General features: G+C 33.7%; 1 protein-coding gene across 3 annotated transcripts in view; it reads right to left on the reverse strand.

The window, feature by feature from the left end:
- The window catches only part of MIPOL1 (mirror-image polydactyly 1), a 274,962-nt gene that overhangs the window by 70,683 nt on the left and 191,285 nt on the right, over window positions 1-12,994 (reverse strand). The window lies entirely within an intron of this gene.

The following is a 12,994-nucleotide window of genomic DNA, read 5'->3' on the forward strand; positions in this document are numbered from 1 at the left end:
AAAGCTACCCAGGCTGACACAATGACATGAGGGAACTAGAAACTGCCTAATTTAGTTATATCTTTTTGAAGCTAAAACATAATGTTAGTGTATCCTCCCAAAAGTGTGATAGGCATCCATCACTGAGATTAGAGTCAGAAACCAGGAGAACTAGAGTGTAGTCATTTATTCATTATACAAATAATTACCTAGCACCCACTATCAGCCAGAAAGTTTATTAGATGTGTGCATAAAACGTCAAATAAGAAAAAGTCCCTGTCAAGGTAATTTTTGTGAATAATGTAATGGTTAATGTTAATTTTTTATATATAGTTGTTTACATGTCCAGTTGTTCTATCACAATTTCTTGAATAGTGGCTTTTTTCCTATGAATTGCCTTGTATTTATTATTGAAAATAAATTGACCATGTATGTGTGGGACTCTTCTATTCCCATGATCTATATATATATTTACCCTTTAAATAATACCAGTGTCTTGATATCTGTGACTTTACAGAATATATCTTGAAATCAGGTATTCTTCCAACAGTTTCTTTCATAAAATTTCTTTGTTAATTCCAAATCATTTGCATTTTCATATAAATTTTAGAATTAGCTTATCAGTAACTACAAAAAACACTGATGTATTTTTATTAGGATAATGTGGAGTCTACCGATCAATTTGGAGAGAATTGATATCTTAGCAATATTGAGTCTTCCCATTTATGAACACTGTGTATTTCTCCATTTACTTAGGTCTTCTATAATTGCTTTCAGCAATCTTCTGTAGTTTTTAAGGTGCAGTATTAAATTCATTTTAAAATTTTTCATAATTTTGGATGCAACTTTAAAATAAATTAAATTTTAAATTTCATTTTCTAATTGTCCATTACTAATAGATAGAAATTCAATTGACTTTTGTATATAAACCTAAATTCACTTATTCTAGTAGCTTTTTAAAAGATTCTTTAGGATTATCTATGTATATAATCATATCATCTGCAAATAAAAGGAGCTTTATTTTTTCCAGTTTTCAATGATTATGACTTCCTGTAGAAAGTTGAAGTGGTGAGAAAAACCTTTTCTTGTTCCTGATCTTACATAGAAATCATTGAGCCTTTATCATTAAATATGATAGCTGTTTTTCCCTAGATGTTCTTTATCAGTCAGACTGAGCAACTGACTGGCTTTTGAATTTTATCACATGCTTTTTCTGAATCAATTGAAATGATTGTTTTTTCTCCCTTAATCTGTTAACACGGAAAATTACATTGATCTTCAAATGTTAAACCAACCTTGCATATCCACTTGGTCATAATACATTAAACTTTTTATGTATTGTTGGACTTGATTTGCTAGTTTTTGATAAGAGTGTTTTGAGTCTATGTTTATGAGGGACATTGGCCTGTAGTTTTTGTTTCTTTTAATGCTCTTGCCTGATTTTTACACAGTAGTCATCAACTGAGTTGGGAAATATTCCCTCCTCCTCTATTTTCTGAAAATGTTTGTGATAGAATTGTTATTATGTCTTCCTTGAATGGTTGACAAAACTAACCATAAAGACACTGGGCCTGGAGTTTCTTTGTGGAATGTTTTAAATCATGAATTCAATTTCTTTAACAGATACATGGGTATTCAGAGTTTCTATTTCTTTCTATGCCAGCTATAGGTTTATTTCTAGATTCCTAATCCTATTTCATTGATCTAGATGTCTATCCTTATGCTACCATACTGTTTTGATTAATGTAGTTTTGAAATCAGGAAGCGTGAGTCTTCCTACTTTGTTCTTTTTTTCAAAATGGTTTTGGCTATTCTGGGTCCTTTCCAATTCCATACAAATTGTAGGATTAGCTTTCAATTTCTACAAAGAAGTCAGCTGGGATTCTGACAGGGATTATGTTGAATCTTTAGATCAACTTAGACAGTCTTACAATCTTAACAATATAAAGTCTTTTGATCCATGAATACAGATGTTTTTCCATTTATTTAGATCTTCTTTAATTTCTTTTAATAATATTTTGTAGTTTTCAAAGTATAAGTTTTACAATTCTTTTCTTACAATTATTCCAAAGTATTTTATTCTTTTTTATGCTAATATAAATGGTATTATCTTGATTTCATTTTTGGATTGCTCATTGTAGGTGTATAGAATACAACTGAATTTTGCATATTGATTTTTAAACCTGCAACCTTACTGAAGTTGTTTATTAGTTTTAATAATTTTTTTTAGTGAATTCTTAGAATATTCTATATATGTGATTGTGTCTCCTATGAATAGTATGATAGTTATAATAATTTTTCTTTTCCAGTTTGGAAGCCTTTTATTTCATTTTCTTGTCTAACTGCCCTAGCTATAACTTCCAGTATAATGTTAAATACAAGTGTTGAGAGTGGACATTCTTGTCTTGTTTGTCACCTTAAGAGGAAAACATCCAGCCTTTCATCATTAAGTGTGATGTTACCTATGGCTTTGTTATAGGTGCCCTTTTTCAAGTTGAGAAATTTTCCTTTTATTCCTAGTTTGTTGAGTATTTTTTTATCATAAAAAGGTGTGGGACTTTGTCAAATGCATTTTCTAGATCTATGGAGATGATCATATGGTTTCATTTTTAATTCTATTTATATGGTATATATAATGGTTAATTTTATGTGTGAACTTGGCTGGGCCTTGGTGCCCAGATATTCAGTCAAACATTTTTCTGGATGTTTCTGATAGGATGCTCTTTGGATGAAATTAATATTTAAATTAGGGGACTGTGAGTAAAGCAGATTACTCTCTATAATGTGGGTGGGCCTCAGCCAATCAGTTGAATGCCTTAGTAGAATAAAGACTGATCTTCCCTGAAGATGAAGGAATTCTGCCAGTAGATGACCTTTGGAACCAAACTACAACACTAGCTCTTCCTAGGACTCCAGCCTGATGGCTTTTGGACATGAACTATTAATACAGTATCAGCTCTTCCTTGGGTCTCCATGCTACCAGCCCACTCTGCAGATTTTGGACTTCCTAGCCTCCATAACCATGTGAGCCGATTCCTTAAATTAAATCCCTGTCTCTCTATATAGACACATACCATTGCCATCACAGCAGAAGCCAGGAATCGATATGGGTTATGCTAGCAAGAACATTGCTAGCTTAGACTAAAGAGGACAGAGATGGGGCATAATGAATGAAGGCTGCTGTACTTCTTGGATTCCACAGGACAGGAGAAAAGAGATATCAGTCTGCAAACATATGTTATCTTCAAGAAAAGGGAAGGACGACCCTAAAGATGATTCAGAGATCAGCAGGGCTACCACTTCCACAATAGGCCCAGGGGCCAAAACTGTTTCCTCCTCAGTTTTAGGGGCAGGGCTACTACCCAGGGCTGCAAGGGCAACACTGTTGCTCAGGTTCAACATGGCAACACTGACACTCCAGTGGGCCTGGAAGTTGGAGTGCCATCCCAGTGAGCCTGGAAGACAGAGCATTGAGCCAAAGAGGGTTACTCTTGAGCCTTAAAGTTGAATGGAATCTGCTCTGCTAGGTTTTGGACATAATTAGGGCCCATAACTTATTTCTTCGTTCTAATTTCTTCCCTTTCAAATGGAAACATCTATTTTATACCTGTCCCACCACTGTATTATAGAAGATAACTTGTCTGCTTTCAGTCTGATGGCTGGAAGGCAATTTTGCCTCATGAAGAATCATACCTTGAGTCTCACCTACACTTGGTTTGGATCACATTAAGATGGTATTTGAGACTCAGAATTGATAGAATGGATTGAGACTATTGGGTTGTTGGGATGGTGGATGAATATATTTTGGATGTGAGAAGGACATGAATTTTGGAGGTTCTGGGAGCAGAGTTAGTTACAGACTAAACTTTGTCCCCTCTCCAACTCATATGTTGAAGCCCTAACCCTAAGAATATGATTGTATTTGGAGATAGAGCCTTTAAAGAGGTATTAACACATTGACTGCCACACTAGAAAAAAAATTTTTCCTTGGGGGCCATAGTGTCTTATTTCAAAAACAGAATAAAAACTTTGAAAACAAAACGATCCTTTCTAATTTAATGAAAAATTTATTATTTTTTATTGTTTTCTGTGCGAGAGTTATATGCAACATAAAAAATAGTTCACGTGGCTCAAGGTAGAGAGACGTGTGACTTATACATGCTTCATGAGGCCCCAGGCTCGAAACCAGTGTGAGTTAAATACAACTCACATGGCAGTTAATGTATTAAGTTAAAATGAGGACATCAGAGTGGGCCCAAAACCAATCTCACTGGTGTCCTTACAAGAAGAGGTGATTAGGACATACAGAGAGAGACATCAGCAATATGTGTGCACAGAGAGAAGGCCATATGAGGACGCAGTGAAAAAGCAGCTTTCTGTAAGCCAAGAGGAGAGGCCTCAGGAGAAACCAGACCTAGTAATATCTTGATCTTAGACTTCCTGTCTCCAGAACTGTGAGAAAATATATTTCTATTGTTTACTTGACCCATCTGTAGTATTTGTTATGGCAGCCCTAGCAAACTAATACAGTACATAACATTTATTGAATGGCAGATGTTAAGCCAATTTTGCATTCCTGGGACAAATCCCGTTCCTTGATCACTGTATATATAATTTCTTTCATATGTTGCTAGGTTCGGTTACCTAGTTTTTTTTAAAAACTGGGTAGAATGCACATAACACGAAATTTACCATTAGTGACATTTAGTACGTTCACAATGTTGTGCCACCATCACCATTATTTAGTTCCAGAACATTTTCATCATCCCACAAAGAAACTCTGTGTGCATTAAGCAATCACTCCCCATTCCTTACAACCCTTATCCCCTGGCAACCACTAATCTTTCTGTCTCCATGGATTTGCTGATTCTGGATAGTTCATATTAAAAATAAGTCATGCAATATGTGCCTTCGTATCTGATTTCTTTGCCTTAGCATGCTCATTCATGTTGTAGTAAGTACCAGCATGTCATTCCCCTTTATGGTTGAAGAATATTCCATTATATGAATATATCACATTCTGTTTATCCATTCAATATCTGGTGGATATTTCATTGTTTCTACCTTTTAGCTATTATGGACAGTGCTGTTATAAACATTAGAGTAAAAGTTTTTGTTTGAACACATGTTTTCAACTCTTTTGGGTATATACTCAGGAATACAATTGCTGGGTCATATGCTAATTCTATGTTTAATTTAGTAAGCAACTACCAAACTGTTTTTCACAGTGGCTGTACCATTTCACATTTCCACCAGCAATGTAGCAATGTTCCAGTTTTTCTACATTCTCATCAATCCTTTAAAAAAAAAAAAAGTTACCTTCTTGTTCTTTCCTTTGGTTCTAAAAAAAAAAAAAAGAGGAAAAAATATCCATTCTAGTGGCTGTAAATGTTAACTTTAATGATAACTGGAGCTCTGCTCTATTTTAAGTTAGTCAAATAGGAGACATAGCTTTGTGACTAAGTAAACTTGAGGGATCTTCTTTCTATCAGTATACTTCAGTTTGAGTGAATTCCCATATTTCTCTTCAAGGTTCACCTCAGGGACTATGTTATGCAGCAGTGCCATAAGATCATATTACAACAAAATTTGTATTATGCTTTTGTGAATGGAGTTCAAAATACCACTTTTAAGGAATTCTAAACTCTAGTATCAGTTTATAGTGAATCAAAGTTTATAGGCATAGTCTATTTCAACTTTTTTTACCTATTAGCTGTGAGATATATGAAGGAAGCTAAGAATTAGTGTTAATACACAGATCAAGAACTATGAGGGAAGTAACAGATAATTCAGAAATCATAGTACACTATATAGTTTAAGAAATGAGAATACTTTCAAAATACTTTTGAAAGAAAAAGTACAGTATAGCTAGACACAAAAAAAAATTAGAATTACATATTCCAAAATATCATGAAAACAATGAAGGACCTAAAATTCACTTTCATTTTTTTATTTTGCATTTTCTGTTAAAAATAAGTATTGCTTAGATGACCAAAATGTTATAAAATATCTCCTTTATACAAAATAGATATTTGTCATATTTAGTGCTTTTATTTTATTTATATTATAATATGTTATTCTATATTATAATGTTACATTATATTTATATTGATTTTTCTTTCATGTGTTGGTTCCTAATCTATTTCTAAATTCAGAATATTAATGATAAATATATAAATAATAACATAAAAAGGAGCACATGAAGACTAAAATGAATGATACATGTTTTAAAAAATAATAGAGATTCTATACATGTAAGTCGATGTTCCTCAACTTACAATGGGGTTATGACCCGATAAACCCATTTATTGTAAGCTGAAAATATCATGTAAGTTGAAAATGCATTTAACACACCTAACCTATTGAACATCATAGTACCGTAAATGTACTCAGAACACTTACATTGGCCTTCAGTGGGGCAAAATCATCTAACACAAAGCCTATTTTATAATAAAGTATCGAATATTTCATGTAATTTATTTAATACTGTACTGGAATTAAAAAGAAAATGGTTGTAAGGGTACTTAAAGTATGATTGTTATTGAATGTGTATCACTTGTACCATTGTAAAGTTGAAAAATCATAAATGGAATCATTATAAGTTGGAGACCGTGTGTATAAGTTTCCCATTCCCCCTCCCTAAATATTAGAAGTATAAAATAAAGATATAGTGACTTGAAAAGTTCATTCATTGTTAACTACATTGTGAGGATGCAATAAGCAAAATTCTGACTATGAAAACTTTAAAACAAGTACCTAGTTTTTCAATTATTTACAATAAATAAATTGTAATTAAAAAAGGAATGGGAATTTTGAGATTAAAAAATATATATCAATCAATTACAATGTTTGGATTTTATTTAAATCCTGATTCCATTTAAATCCTGATTAAGATAAATAAATTAGTAAGATATTATGACATCAGTCAATTGGAAGTTTCAATCAACAGTGACTGGATATTTGAAGATATTAAGAAGTTATTGTTAGAACTTAAAGGGGAAGGACTTCTAGATGGCTGAGTAGAGGCATCTAGTACTCACCTCCTACACAAAGAAGAACCAAAATAACGAGTAGATAATATACTTCAAATAGATCATCAAACAGAGAACACTGGAATTCAACTGAGAAATGACAGCAAACACCTAAGGCAACAAGGCAGCCTGCTTGGACTGTATTAGCTGGGAGCCTGCAGAGGCTCCTCAGCACTAGGAAAGGGTAAGTGAGAGATCCACAGTGGTCCACATTCCCACAGTGGACTGCTGCAATCCTAGCCATGGGAGATCCTCTCAACTCTCACAAACTAAGACTAACATAGGGAGCTGCCTGAAAATCATACACAGCATTGTTCCAGAGAGGGTGCTCATGCTTGGTCCCACGTACCTCTAAGTCTTAAACAGTTACAGCATAGCATCATTTTGAGAGCCCAGCTCTCATCAGACTGCATCCTGCCCTGGGGCCCAATAGCCCCTGCATCTCCACACATCCCTATAGCCCCACTGACATTGCTGTGCACAGTTGCCACCACTACTAGCTGCTGCCACTGTAGCCAAAGCATTAACCACTAGCAGTGACCCCACTGCCCCAGAAGCAAGGTCGCTGCACATTACAAGAGCCGTAACAACAGGCTACCTACCATACCTGCAGCTGCTAACTGGGGCACAAGTGCCTGCCTATGCTTGAGACAAAGTTGTAAGTGTGCCCATCACCCAGAGAGTATACACTGTACTCATTAAGTATGATTTCACCCATTCCTTTATTCCCCCACCCAACTGCTTGATTTCCATTGAGTTTTATTTTCATCTGTGCACGAGTGCTGATCAGTTAGTTCCAATTTAACAGTGAGCACATGTGGTGTTTATTTTTTCCATTCTTGTGATACTTCACTAAGGAGAATGGTCTCCAGTGCTATCCACATTGTTACAAAAGGAATTAATTCATCTTTTTTATGGCTGAGTAGAACTCCATGGTATACCTATACGACATTTTATTAATCCACTCATGAACTTATGGGCACTTGGGTTGATTCCACATCTTTGCAATTGTGAACTGTGCTGCTGTAAACATTCGAGTGCAGATGTCTTTATTATAGAATGTCCTTTTTTCCTTTGGGTATCTACCCAGTAGTGGGATTGTGGGATCAAACGGTAGGTCTACTTTTAGTTCTTTGAGGAATCTCTGTACTGCTTTCCATAGAGGTCATACTAGTTTGCAGTCCCACCAACAGAATGTATAAGTGTTCCTTTCTTTCTACATCCAACACCAGCATCTATACTTTTGGGATTTTTGATAAAAGCCATTCTCAGTGGGGTTAGGTGATATCTCATTGTGGTTTTGATTTGCATTTCCCTGATGATTAGTGACACTTAGCATTTTTTCATATGCTTATTGGCCGTTAGTCTATATTCTTTTGAAAAGCTTCTGTTCAGGTCTTTTGCCTACCTTTTAATGGTTTTTTTTTTTTTTTTTCCTTACTGATTTGCTTGAGTTCTTTGCAGATTCTGGTTATTAGTCCTTTATCAAATGTATAACATGTGAATATTTTCTCCCATTCTGTAGTTTGTCTATTTGCTCTATTAATTGTTTCCCTGGCTATGCAGAAGCTTTTTAATCTAATCGAGTTCCATTTATTTACTTTTGTTATGGCTGTGATTGCCATTGAGGTCTTCTTCATAAATTCTTTGCCTAGGCCTATATCTAGAAGAGTTTTTCCAACATTTTCTTCTAGAATTCTAATGGTTTCATGTCTTAGGTTTAAGTCTGCTATCCATCTTCAATTAATTTTAGTGAGTGGTAAGAGGTATGGATCCTGTTTCAATCTTCTACATGTGGCTATCAAGTTTTCCCAGCACCATTTATTGAATAGGGATTCTTTTCCCAGTGTATACTGTTGTCTGCTTTGTCAAAGATCAGATGGCAATATGTGGATGGTTTTATATACAGGTGCTCTGTTTTGTTCCATTGGTCTCTGTTTCTATTATTGTGCCACTGCCATGCTGTTTTGGTTACTATAGCTTCGTAGTATAGCTTAAAATCTAATAAACTTAAAAATCTAATGCCTCCAGATTTGTTCCTTTTGCTTAAGGTTGCTTTGACTACTTGGGCTCTTTTCAGGTTCAAAATGAAGCACAGACTTATTTTTTCTAGATTTGCAAAAAATCATGTTGGTATTTTGATGGGGATTGCACTGAATCTGTAAATCACTTCGGGCAGTATGGACATTTTAACAATGTTGATTCTGCTGATACATGAGCATGACATGTTCTTCCTTTTGTTTACATCATCAGCAATTTCCTTCCTCAGTAATTCATAGTTCTTTTTATAAACACCTTTCATCTCCTTGGTTAAATATATCCCTATGTATTTTATTTTCTTTGTAGCTATTAAAAAAGGTATTGCATCTTTGATTTGATTTTCAGCTTGACTGTTGGTGTATAGGAATACTACTGATTTGTATACATTAATTTTGAATCCTGAAACTTTCTGAACTTATTTATCAATTCCAGGAGATTCTGATGGTGTCTTTAGGGTTTCCTAGGTATAAGATCATATCATCAGCAAAGAGCAATAGTTTGACCTCCTCTTTCATGATTTGGATACCCTTTCTTTCTTTCTCTTGTCTGATTGTTCTGGCTAGGACTTCCAATACTATGTTGAATAGAAGTGGTGATATTGGACATCCTTGTTTTATTCCAGTTCTAAGTGGGAATGCTTTCAACTTTTCCCCATTCAGTAAGATGCTGGCTGTTGGTTTGTCATATATGGCTTTTATAATTTTGAGATAAGTTCCATGTTTGCCTATTTTGTTAAGAATTTTTATCATAAAAGGGTGTTGAGTTTTGTCAAATATTTTTTCTGCATCTATTGAGAAGATCATATCACCTTTGTTTTTGCTTCACCATAGCAAACTTTTAAAAAATGCGTTTAGACTTCTAAAATGCTTAAATTTTACATAAATTATAGAATTATTTCTTTTGAGTATAAGTGTTATTGTTAATGTTTTCAAGAATAAGTTCCAAATTCCCAAGCTTTCCTTGGAAATATGGAATCAAAATTAAATGCATGTTAGCATTAAAATTTCTGAAAATTTCTCTCAATTCCATAATGTTACACAATATGTTCATTACAACCTCCGCTTTTGCTTATACTGTTCTTCCAGGCTAGTATGCCCTTCTTTCCCCTCCTCTCTATCAGAATCCTATTGGTTCATCTCTCAATTCCCAAGCATTTCATAAAATCTTGTCTATTCCAGCCTATAAGGATCTCTCCCATCTGTGATTTTCCATGCAAATAACTAATAATTTCATTTAACAGTAGATAGTATTATAGGCTCATTTTGAATAAATTTTTTTACTTTACTTAATTATAACTCATTTGACAGTAGCCATTGCATTTTATCCTCTGTTACTCTATTTCCCATAAAAGTCTGCACAGTCCTTGGTATACAGTAGGTTCTTAATAAATTCAAACAGAACTGAAAATGGCTGTTTGGTTAAGGATTACTGCTAAATATGACTGTTATGTTAGTGATCATGCTAGAGCACTGATAAAATGAAAATATTAATAGAACATAATAATAAAAATAAAATAATATGACTTTATAGATAAAATTACTGTCCGGCACAGTATTTTCCTTTTGTAGCCTGACATATGATATAATGCTAGAGCTTAAGAGTTCTCAAATAAAAAAGTTTCGAGGTAGTCTATTCATAAATCCAGACATTGACTGCGGTTGTAATTTGTATAGTTTGTTTGAACACAAAGACTATTAAACTCCAAAGGAGGTCAGATTCTTTTACTGTTTTAACATGTCTTTAACATGGTCTCAGTGGTGTGCTTTGTGCAATAAACATATCAAGCATATCCAAATCAGGAAAATAATGCTGAAGTACCAGTTATGCTTCAGCAGTATTTCTGAGGGAGCTGTCTAGTATATAGAGTAAAAGGCCCAGGTACCAAGTGGGTTAGGTAATATTTATGCTTCTGTCAGTGGCCCTGGTGTGACCTAGAGCATGTTAGTTCTTCTCTCTGTGCTTTAGTTTCCCTATTTGTAAAAAGGGATAATGCCTCACAAGGTGCTTGAAGGGATTAAAGAAGGTAACAGGTACCAAACTCCAAGCTACAAGACAGCAGGAATTAGATACAGCTTTAAACTTATATCCATATTTTCTGAGGTAAAATTTTTAACAGAAATAATTGGGGGAAAGGGTATATTGTGAATGTATACCCTATGGAAAATTATGTTTTTGATACATTAGAGGAAAAGTGATGAAAATTATTAAATTATTAACTCATTAGATTTCTCATCATTAAAATGTTCCTATGTGAATAAACTCCTGAAAACAAACTGTTAATCAAAAAGGGCCAGATCTAAGTTCAAGTACATCATTTTGGCAAAATATTATTTAAAATGCCTCACAACAACAACAAAACTCCTCTTAACTCTAGTGAAAACTGTTTGCCAAAGAAAAATCAATCAATTCCATACTGCAGCCACAATATTGCATTTAGAGCCTAAAATGCTACGAAAATTTGAAATGTATTAATAAAATCTCAAAGAAAAGCTAATGACAATATAAACTCAACATGGGATTATAATAACAATGGTTCACCTTTATTAAATACTTAAGTCTCTACCCAGGCACTGTATAAAGCATTGTATATGCATTATTTAACGTGATTATTCTCAACAATGATATGAGGCAGGTATAATTACAATTCCTATTTTACCGGTCAGGAAATTGAGGCTTTGAGAGGTTAATTACCTGTTAAAGGTCACTCAGCTAGAAAGTCAGAATCTGCACCATCTGTCTACTGTAGTGTTAGCTCTGAATTAAAACATTTTATCATATGAAAAGAATGATTGCAAAACAAAAATTTTATAAATAAAAAGATGAACAAAGACCCAATTAAAGCAGCTTTGGAAATACATGAAGTTTTCTTCACTATGAATTATAATGTAAATTAAATCAACAGTTTGTGCAACTTTTTGGGACAAAGTATCAATTCTTCCCTTTTTTTATATAATTGATATTTTATAAAATTTTCATTTTTTATAGTTCAGGACAACTAACCAAGCTTGACAGGACAATAAGTCTTTATCAGATCAATAATGTCTAATAAAGCAAAACTAAAAAACATTCTATCCCTAGGCTTTTGAACTACCTGATTGTTTCACGTAGTAGATGAATATTGCTTATTTCTGGTTCAATCATAACTAGGAAGTTTTAGAAGACATTTGGGGAAATAATTGGAACTATATTAATGGAATACTCTTATAGCCCTACAGGAAACAAGATATACTATACAACAACATTGAAACTTAACAACTAAACAGAATAGTAAATTAAACCTTAATAAACTCAGAAGTTTCATAAATATCTTGGAATAGTCAGTGTAGCACAATATTTTTATGCTGACCCAAGTTTATAAAATAACCTTTTTGTCTGGAATTATGGGGAAACATTCAGTCAAGTCTATTTTGACCTTTCCAAATTTTTATAACATCAATTTAAACTTTAGAGAACAACTAGTTCATGATTTAACGAATGAGAACTCTAGCTACTTCACATATAATTGAATCTGGAATATTTACACATTTAAATGCCTAACTGGAGGTAAACATTTACCCTTTGGGAGAGGGCCAGGTGGATGGGCCCCATGGCAAAATAACACTGTTAAGTCCCGGATATCTGACTGTACTGCCAGTGCCACCCAGTCTTAAAAATATTGCTGGATCATCATCATCATCCTCAGTCAATATTTACTAAGCTCTTTATGACAGCAGTGGCATTAGAAAGTTTATAGAACTCAAGAGTAGCTTAAAGATCTCAGTGTATTATATCTTCTACTATATATTAATATTGCTATTTAATGTTTTCCAATTAATGAATCAGAATGTTCCTGAACAAGGATCTTCAATTATTAGATATCATTTGTTTGCCAACTAGTTCTGTTTAACTAGTTTAGTTGCAATAAAAATTCTAATGCATTTAATAATATATATGTTATATAAAGA

This window comes from Lemur catta, chromosome 1 (genome assembly GCF_020740605.2).
Source record: "Lemur catta isolate mLemCat1 chromosome 1, mLemCat1.pri, whole genome shotgun sequence".
In the NCBI taxonomy this organism is placed as follows: Eukaryota; Metazoa; Chordata; class Mammalia; order Primates; family Lemuridae; genus Lemur; species Lemur catta.